The sequence below is a fragment of the Silene latifolia genome, chromosome 10 (assembly GCF_048544455.1).
Source record: "Silene latifolia isolate original U9 population chromosome 10, ASM4854445v1, whole genome shotgun sequence".
Classification (NCBI taxonomy): Eukaryota; Viridiplantae; Streptophyta; class Magnoliopsida; order Caryophyllales; family Caryophyllaceae; genus Silene; species Silene latifolia.
The window spans coordinates 44,030,494-44,039,962 of NC_133535.1; the positions used below are offsets into that span (position 1 = coordinate 44,030,494).

Below are 9,469 nucleotides of genomic sequence, written 5' to 3' on the forward strand. Positions count from 1 at the left end.
TTTCATTTAGAGTCTTTGCTTTAATCTTGTCTCAATTGTCATTTTGCTTTAGTAGTTGATTGTTGTTTGTAGAGTGTGTGTGATTTTTGCCTTTCCCTAGTGTGTAAAAACACTAGGAGACTTACGATTTGCCAAGTGTATGCCTAGAAGGAATCACCAAGCTCTCCTATTCAACTCCGACCCCGAGAGGCTATTTAGGACCTTGAGGACTAGGACTCTTGAAAGAGTGAGGAACAATTCCACCCAAGCAAACATTGATCAACCAAACTCACACATCCCACAAAATTTTGATACAACAACTACGGTTCAACCAAATACCACAATTGAGACTTTAGTAGAGAACCCCTTTCATAACTTCCTTAACTACAATAGTCCACCTCAAACACCACCACATCAAGAACCAAACCACCCACCACAAATGGCTCTTAGAGATCACAACCGGCCTAACCATAATGATTCATGTAATCCCATCAACTTTGGCACCTTGGCCCCAAACAACTTTGAAATGCATCCCGCCCAAGTCGGGTTAGTTGAGAAGGACTTGTTTGGAGGTCATATTGAGGAAGATGCCCATGCCCATCTCCGGAAATTTAAAAGGAAAGTTTCAATGATGAAGAAGAATGGGGTGTCCGAAGACACCTTGAGAATGATGTTGTTTCCGTTTTCATTGACGGGCAAAGTGGACCGGTGGTTGAACATTCACCCACCGGATACTTTCACTACTTGGGATGACTTGGCCCAAGCATTTATGGCCAAGTACTACCCTTCCTCAAAGACCGCGATGCTCCGCAACGAGATCCATACGTTCCAACAAGAGGATGGTGAGTCCTTAGGTGAGGCTTGGGACCGTTATCAAGATTTGATAGCAAGTTGCCCCCACCATGGAATACCGGAATGGTACATTACCCAAACATTCTTCCAAACTCTACTACCAAGAACTAAGGAGATGGTAAATGCCTCCGCGGGGGGAGGTTTTGACCACTTGAATGATGAAGAGGGCACGGCATTGATCAAAAAAATGGTAGACTCGGAGGCAAACTATGGTTCTAGAGGGAACATGCTACGAAGAAACGGGAAATTCCCTAAGGAAAATGCCTCCAACTCCGATACAAATGCCAAGCTCGACTTGCTCACAAAGCAATTTGAGAAGTTTTCAAGGAATCAAGTGAACCAAGCCGGGACCTCATTTGGGCCGCCCATGGAAGAAGTTGCTCAAGTCTCGAGTTGTGAACTTTGTGGAGGAAGTGGTCATACATATGACTTGTGTGGCAACAATTACAATGGTGCCTATGAAGAGAATGCTCAAGAGGTTAACGCTTTTCAAAGCTACAACAACAATCCTAGGCCACCAAGGCCTCCTTACAACAACCCAAATGTCTACAATCCAAATACCAATTTCTACCACCCCGGGTTAAGGAACCACCCCAACTTTAGTTACAAAAGCACCAATGTTCAAAACCCCCAACATCTCCAACCACAAACCCAAACCAGTCCACCCGGTTTTGCTCAACCAAGGGGAATTCTCCCAAACCCAAGAAATAACTTTGGAAATCAAAACCAATGGTCAAGCAACAACCCACCCCAAAACTATGGCAACCAACAACAAGGGCACCAAGAGTTTGGTGGAAACCAAAGCAACCAAGGGTTTTACCAAGGGAATCAAGTAAATCAAGCAAATCAAGGATTTGGGCAAGGGTATGTTCAAGGGTCTCAAGAACAAGGTCAAGGATCAAACTTCAACAACTATGGTCCGAGAGGTAACTTTCAAGTGGGGCAAAACAACAACCAAGGTCCCAATGCTAGATATGACTATGGGTTCCCTTTACCCATAGCCAACCAACCTCATCAAGAACCCCAAGGTGAGCTCTCTCAAGTGGAGCTTTTGAAGATGATCAAGAACATGCAACTTCAACATAGCCAAGAGATAGCTAATTTTGCAAAAGCTACTCAACAAGAACAAGCAAACTTGAGAGCTACATTTCTTAAGGACATGAGGGAAATGGAATCTAGGATGGCTTCGCATGCTATGGCTAACCCTCAAAGGCCTCCCGGTGGTTTGTTGGCTCAAGGACAAAGCTCCAAAGATGCCTCAATTAGCCACCATGCTCATGCGGTAGTGCTAAGGAGTGGTTTAGAGCTTGAGGACCCTTACAAAGACCTTGAGTTGGAAGTTGATGAAGATCCCAAGGGGAATGAGGTAGAAGTGGATGATGAAGAGGAAAGCTCACCCATTGAGGCTTCGGGTAAAGCTAATGATGACAAGAAAGGAAGGAAAGCTTGTGAAGATTTGACTAGAAGAGGAATTCAAGTGGACAAGGATGTTGATGGATATGTGGAAGACCTCCCTTATGAGGAGGAAGCTAATGAAGAAATACCTTTGCAACATTCTAAAAAGGTAACAAAAAGTTCGGCTCCTCCAAAGGTATCTTCCAATTCCCAACTTGTTTCTAAAATTCCTTACCCTTCAAGAGCCATAAAGAGTAGGGAGAACCTCAAGTATGCCAAATTTTGTGATATGCTTGAGAAACTTGAGGTTACCCTACCCTTTACGGAGGTGATAATGAACATGCCAACCTACTCAAAATTTTTAAAAGACATTTTGACAAAGAAAAGAGTCTTGGGTGACCAAGAAATAGTGGCTATGGAAGAAGCATGTAGTGCTCATATCCTTAACAAATTGCCCACTAAACTTGGTGACCCGGGAAGCTTTTCCATTCCTTGTGTAGTTGGCGGTGTTCCTATCTCTAGAGCTCTTTGTGACTTGGGAGCAAGTGTTAGTGTTATTCCTTTGAAAGTTGCAAAAAGGATTGGCATTCAAAACTTGGCTCCCACTTCCATGACTCTCCAATTGGCGGATAGGTCCGTCAAACGCCCTATGGGGGTGCTTGAGGACGTGCCCGTCAAGGTTGGAAAGTTTTTGATTCCCACCGATTTTGTTGTCCTTGATATTCCGGAGGATAGCCACACTCCCATCATCCTAGGTAGGCCATTTTTGGCTACCGGAGGAGTACTCATTGATGTGAAGAATGGGCGGCTAACCTTCCAAATTGAGGGCAACAAAATCGAATTTAACTTGCCTAATTTGATGAAAGGTCCAAGTGTAGAAAGATTGAGCACAATTGAGGTAATTGATGAGATAGTGCACGAAGTAGCCCGTGAAGAGGCGGAGATGGAAGAGGTTTTTCAAATCTCTTTGCATGATGAGGCAATGAAAGAGGATCATGAGGTCGATGAAGAGCTATTAAAGAAAGTGGAGGGCTTTCTCCCTCCAAAGGTACAACTCAAACCCTTGCCTCCCTCACTCAAGTATGCTTTCCTTGATGAGGGAGAGGCCTACCCGGTGATCGTTAATGCTAACCTAAGTGAGTCCCAAGAAAAGAAGCTTTTGGAAATTTTGAAAACTCATAGAGGGGCACTTGGGTATAGCATTGATGACATCAAGGGCTTAAGTCCGAGTTTGTGCATGCATAGGATAGTTTTGGAGGAGGGGAGTCAACCCAAGGTTGACGGTCTTAGAAGGATTAACCCAAAAATGGCCGAGGTGGTGAAAAATGAAGTCTTGAAACTCCTAGAGGCCGGTATTATATACCAAATTACCGATAGCAAATGGGTTAGTCCGGTTCATGTGGTACCCAAAAAGGGGGGGATACAAATGGTTGAACAAGAGGATGGCACCACCCTACCCACTAGACCCGTGACCGGGTGGCGAATGTGTATTGACTACCGCAAGCTCAATACCGCCACCCTCAAAGACCACTTCCCAATTCCCTTCATTGACCAAATGCTAGAAAGGCTCGCGGGCCATGCATATTATTGCTTCTTAGACGGTTATTCCGGGTTTTTCCAAATTCCCATCCACCCGGATGACCAAGAGAAGACGACCTTCACTTGCCCAATAGGAGTCTATGCTTACCGTAGGATGCCATTCGGGCTTTGTAATGCGCCCGGCACCTTCCAAAGGTGCATGATGGCAATATTTTCAGATTTCCTTGAAAAAAGCATGGAAGTCTTCATGGACGACTTTAGTGTCCATGGGGACTCATTTGAGCTTGGTCTTGAGAACTTGGCTAGTGTGTTGAAACGGTGTGAGGAGCATAACCTCGTCCTTAATTGGGAAAAGTGCCATTTCATGGTGGAGGAGGGGGTTGTCCTCGGTCACATAGTTTCTAGGAGGGGTATTGAGGTCGATGGGGCCAAAGTTGCGGTCATAGAGAACTTGTCACCCCCTTCCAATGTTAAGGGAGTGAGAAGCTTTCTAGGCCATGCCGGTTTTTATCGGCGTTTTATCAAAGATTTTTCAAAAATAGCAAAGCCCCTAACCTCATTACTCCTCAAGGATTCCCCCTTTGTGTTTGATGATTCTTGTCTTGAAGCTTTCAATAGGTTGAAGAGAGCATTGGTCACGGCACCGATAATCCGATCTCCGGATTGGAATCTTCCCTTTGAGATAATGTGTGATGCATCGGACTTCGCGGTTGGTGCGGTACTTGGGCAAGTTGTGGATAAGAAGCATCATGTGATATATTACACAAGCAAGACTCTTGATCAAACTCAATGTGGATATGCTACTACCGAAAAGGAAATGTTGGCAATTGTTCATGCCGTGGAGAAATTTCGGCAATACCTTGTTGGGTCTAAGGTGGTGGTTTACTCCGATCACACCGCCTTGAGACAATTGATGGTGAAAAAAGATGCAAAGCCCCGGCTCTTGAGATGGGTCCTTCTTCTTCAAGAATTTGATTTAGAGATTAAAGATAAGGCCGGTTCGGAAAATGTTGTAGCCGACCACTTATCTAGATTGACCGTTGAAGACCATGGGATACAAGACAAGAGTGGACCCATCAATGAGTGGTTGCGGGATGATGGACTCATGGAAGTTACCGCCAAAACTCCTTGGTTTGCGGATCTTGCAAATTACATTGTAAGCGGTTTCTTGCCGGATGAAATGGAGCCAAGAGAAAGGAGGAAGTTGAGAAATGATGCTAGAAGGTACTTTTGGAATGACCCACATTTGTTTCGCAAGTGTGGGGATGGTATGTTCCGGAGATGCGTGTCTAGAGAGGAAGGCTTAGAAATTGTTGACCGGGTTCACAATTTCGCCTACGGGGGACACTTGGCCACTTCTAGAACTATCGCCAAGATCCTCCAAGGTGGGTTTTATTGGCCCTCCATGTTCAAAGACATTCACCACTTGGTTAAATCGTGTGATGCTTGCCAAAGAGTCGGGAACATAGGGAAGAGAAGTGAGATGCCATTGACTAACATATTAGAGATTGAGCTTTTTGATTGTTGGGGCATAGACTTCATGGGACCCTTTCCCAACTCTTGTGGAAATGAATACATCTTGGTTGCGGTGGACTATGTATCCAAATGGATTGAAGCGGTTGCCTCCCCCACCAATGATAGCAAAGTTGTGATGAAACTTTTTAAAGGCACGATTTTCCCAAGATTCGGAACTCCAAGGGTAGTTATAAGTGATGGCGGATCTCATTTCCGAAAGAGTACCTTCAAGGCTCTTCTTGAATCACATGGTGTGCGGCACAAAACCGCACTTGCCTACCACCCTCAAACTAGTGGGCAAGTGGAGGTTTCTAACCGCCAAATCAAAGTCATTTTGGAGAAAGTAGCCAACAAGAGCCGGAAAGATTGGTCTCAAAAGCTCCCGGATGTCTTGTGGGCAATGAGAACCGCCTTCAAGACACCACTTGGCACCACCCCGTATAAGCTTGTGTACGGAAAAGCTTGCCATTTGCCCGTGGAATTGGAGCACAAGGCTTGGTGGGCTCTCAAAGAAATGAATTTTAACTTTGATGCCGCCGGAGAAGTACGCTTCCTTCAAATGAATGAGCTTGAGGAGTTGAGATTGGAGGCTTATGAGAGCTCCAAAATCTACAAAGATCAAACGAAGAAATGGCATGATGCCAAGATCATGAAAAAAGAGGTAAGTGTTGGAGACCTCGTTCTCCTCTTCAATTCCAAGATAAAGGTGTTCCCGGGCAAGCTCAAGTCAAGGTGGTCCGGACCCTTCAAAGTGATGAAGGTATTCCCCTATGGCGCCTTTGAGCTTTGGAGTGAAGAGGGAGGCACCTTTCGGGTGAATGGTCAAAGAGTAAAGCGTTACTACGACGGCGACAACAAAGGCCCAATTGAAGTACTCTATCTCGGGAACCCTCCCCGAGGAGAGGGAAAGTTGAAACTCTTGAAAATGAATTGGTTTGGTGGAGTTCCACAAGAACCACCATTTGTAAATAGCATGCATGTAGATAGAGTGTGAGATAGTTTGGATTGGAAATTCTTGACAAAGTTGAATTTGGGGGTGGGACCCCTAGCCTCGCCCCGAGATCCCGACACGAGTCGTCGGTTTGAAAGTTGAAAACTCGAAAAAATGGACAAGGATAGGAATTGGAAATTTATTTGTGAGCATTGGAGGAAAAGCAAGTTGAAATTGACGCAGTGTAACTCTCTGCCGGTGGACCGGCAGAATTCTGCCCTCCACCGTAGCGCGTCGAAAATTTTTCTCAAAAATTTGAAGAAATTAAGCCGAGAAGAATTCCCTGCCGGCCGGACTGCCCACCGGGGGAGATCCATGTTAGTTGAAAAATGGCGAAAAGGTGAAGGAGAGAAATCCTCTACCGGCAGGCCGGCAACCGGCCCACCGGCAGAGGAATGCATACTGAGCCAAGATTGAAGGAAGTATGAGGGGAAGGATCCTCTGCCGGCAGGCCGGCAGCCGGCCCACCGGTAGAGGACCTCTTACTATGGTGAAATTTGGGAAATTGAAGAGGAAGGAAACCCCTACCGGCAGGCCGGCAGCCGGCTCACCGGTAGGGGATCCTCTGGGCATCAAAAAGAGAGTATTGGGGGATTCTCTGCCGGTGGACCGGCAGCCGGTGCCCTCCACCGGCAGCGCGTTGGTTTTAATTTGAAGCAAATTCGAATCCCCTACCGGCTGGCCGGCTGCCGGTTCGCCAAACCGGCAGGGGATCTTTATTAACCACGAAACCCACCCGTGAACCCCCAATTACTCACATTCCTTTTTCTTTCCTTCTTCACTCATCTCCCTCATCCCTCACCTCCTTTAACCCTAACCCAACGCCCCACCACCAAACACCCTCACAATCTCCATCAATCCACCTCCTCACCTCACCCTCCTTCATTCCTTCCCTCCTCCTTCCCTTCTAGTCTTTATTTCCTCCTTCAACCATGGCAAACAAGAGAACTAGGTCGGAAATGGCGGAAGCTCAACGGCTTTTGGTTGAGGCGGCGGCGAGCGACACTAACCCGGATCCCGACTTCCCGGATGTTGAGTTCGTCACTCAAGAGCAAAAAGGTAAATTTATCTTGTTCAAAAATCGCCCCTTAACCCCGACAAAATTTATTTGTAGACCGGCTATGAGAAATATGGGACTAGACAACGAAACCTTCGAGTTGTTTAAGGGTGTTGGTATGAAGGGCTTATATGATTTGCATGAGGAAACTTATCCCCGCCTCACTTGGGAATTCCTTAGTAGTTTCCGTCTTGATAAGCACCGACAAACCCGTATGGTCGAGCAAATTCACTTCCGGTTGATGAACCGTGATCATTCCATGTCCCTAGGAAGGCTTTGCCGAATTTTCGGCCTTAACAACCCCCCAAAATTCAAGGCACCCGAGACCCATCACTTTTCTCGGGTGTGGAAAGCCATCTCGGGCTTAGATGACCAAGCCGGCGTGAAAAGGCCGGAAATTGCGTGCCACAATGCCCCCATTCGCATTTGGCATCGGTTTGTGGGAGGTTCTATTTTTGCGACCCATGAGCCATGGGTTTTTCGGGTAACCGAATTGGAGATTCTAGGCTCTTACTTACTCACCACCCCGCCCCCCTATGAAATCAATGTGGGTCACCATTTGGCCCTCCATTTGCAATCACTTTCTAAATCGCCGGGGCAAAAAGTCCCTCTTCATGTGGGTGGGATAATAACCCGAATTGCTAAGAGCCTTGACCGCCCGGTGAACTTGAACAACTTGAGGTGGATCCGGGGGGAGACCTACATCACCAAGCAATGGTTAACGAAAAGCCTAGAGTGGATCAAGGTCAATCCTTTTGATGGAATCGAGTATTGGCAAATTCAAAAGAAAAATTCCGTCCCAATTCCCAATGCCTCCAAATTCAAAATCAAGCCCGGTGAGGAGTCCTACCTCCTTGAAATTGAGGAGGAGCCCGATCAAACCCAACCTCCCCCGACCAACCCCATTACCTATGGTCGTGACAACCGGAGGGAGACTCCATCCTCCCTCCACTACTCCATGCCCTCCTTCCGACCTCCCTCCTCCTTCCAACCTCAACCTTGGGGGGGTAATTTTGGTGAAGGCACCTCTAGCAACATCCCTCCTCCCCCGCCTCCTGTGCATGCCGACTTGGTCAAATTCATGAGTGACATGCGGTTGGGTTTGGAAACCGCCGCTAATGAGAGGCGGGGTATTGAACAAAGGTTGGATCGGATATACTATGACACCTCCGTGGGTCAATTTCCGATTTATGATGATTATATGAGGAGGAACTACGAGCACCCCCAACATCTCCACCCCTCCTACTTCCTTGAGCCGGATGGTGGTTACCACAAGGATAACCGGTTTGTCTACGCCGACATCAATATCCGGCCGGATTATTTTACCCCACCCGTTTTTCCCCCTCCCGCTTCTCAAGAGGAGGGGCATGATGCTCAATGGTTCGAGGGTACACCCTCCATTTTCTCCCGCCCCGAGGTTGGGAGTAGCTCCGGGGCGGCTTCCGGTGGTTTCCTTTCTTCCGGCGGGAATTTCGGCGAACCCATGAACACCGACGACTTCCTTAGCAAGTCCGCTTTTGGAGCGATGGAAGGAGATGGCAATGATGATGATAATGATAACAATGATGATGATGATGACGGGGACCTTGAGTAGGCGGCCTCGAGTTGGGCCTTTCTTTCCTCCCTTTTCAATCCAAATGTCAAGTATGTACCCAACAATCCAAACTTCTCATTCATATTTAAATTTTGTATGCATTTAGTTAGAAATTCATATATAGTTGCATTCATATAGAATTGCATTAGATTTCAATTTGTAATATATTGTCACATTTAGCAATTGCATTCACTTAGAATCGATTGCATTGTCATTTAAATTTTGCATATAGAATAGAGCATGCATTGCATTTTCAAAACAAAAATCGCCTAAAAATTGAACAACGATTAAAAATCACCAAAAACATGTTATTTTATTTCACTCAATTGCCCTCCCATGTAAATGAATAAGTGTGGGGAGGGCCTAAAAAAAAAAAACCCAAAAACATGCATTTTAATTTCCAAAAAATCAAAAATACCAAAAATATGTTATTTTTATTTTCAAAAATTCAAAAACCACCAAAAATATGTTGTTTATTTTTTTTCCTATTCTCTCCCTATACTTTGTTCCATTGAGGACAATGTAAATTTCAAGTGTGGGGAGGGAA

The 9,469-nt window shown here is 46.0% G+C and overlaps 1 non-coding gene across 1 annotated transcript; it reads right to left on the bottom strand.

Moving 5' to 3' along the window:
- Nucleotides 1-781: 781 nt before the first annotated feature.
- LOC141610348 (small nucleolar RNA R71) lies at nucleotides 782-888 on the bottom strand. Its single transcript, XR_012528251.1, has one exon. It is a non-coding gene; the product is annotated as a small nucleolar RNA R71 (small nucleolar RNA).
- Between the last annotated feature and the right edge of the window lie 8,581 nt (nucleotides 889-9,469).